Source organism: Calidris pugnax, unplaced genomic scaffold (assembly GCF_001431845.1).
Source record: "Calidris pugnax isolate Ruff unplaced genomic scaffold, ASM143184v1 scaffold146, whole genome shotgun sequence".
NCBI lineage: Eukaryota > Metazoa > Chordata > Aves > Charadriiformes > Scolopacidae > Calidris > Calidris pugnax.
The window spans coordinates 190,477-190,967 of record NW_015090869.1 but is presented as its reverse complement, the minus strand read 5'-3'; positions in this window follow the sequence as shown (position 1 = coordinate 190,967).

Here is a 491-nt window from a genome sequence, read left to right as displayed (position 1 = left end):
ACAAATAGCAAGGGAAGACAAGGAGGGGGAGTTACCCTTTACGTGAGAGAGCAGCTGGAGTGCATGGAGCTCTTCCTGGGGGCAGAAGAGGAGCCAGCAGAGAGTTTATGGGTTAAGTTTAAAGAGGAGAGGTAAAGGTGACCTTATACTGCATGTCTGCTGTAGGCCACCTGACCAGGAAGAACAAGTGGATGACAACAGACAAATAGAAACAGCTTCACATTCTCAGACCCTCATTCTCATGATGAACTTCAAAGACACTGAGGGACAACATAGCTGGACATTAGCAATTTAGGACTTTCCTGAAGTGCATTGATGATAACTTCCTCCTCCAAGGGTTTCTGGATTCAATGAGGAGAGGTGCTCTGCTGGACCTCATCTTCACCTAGAGGCTCATTAGGGATGTGAAGATAAAAGCAGTCTTGGCTGCAATAACCATGAGATGGTGAACTTCAGGATTCTCAAGGTTGGGAGGAATGTGAAAAGCAAGC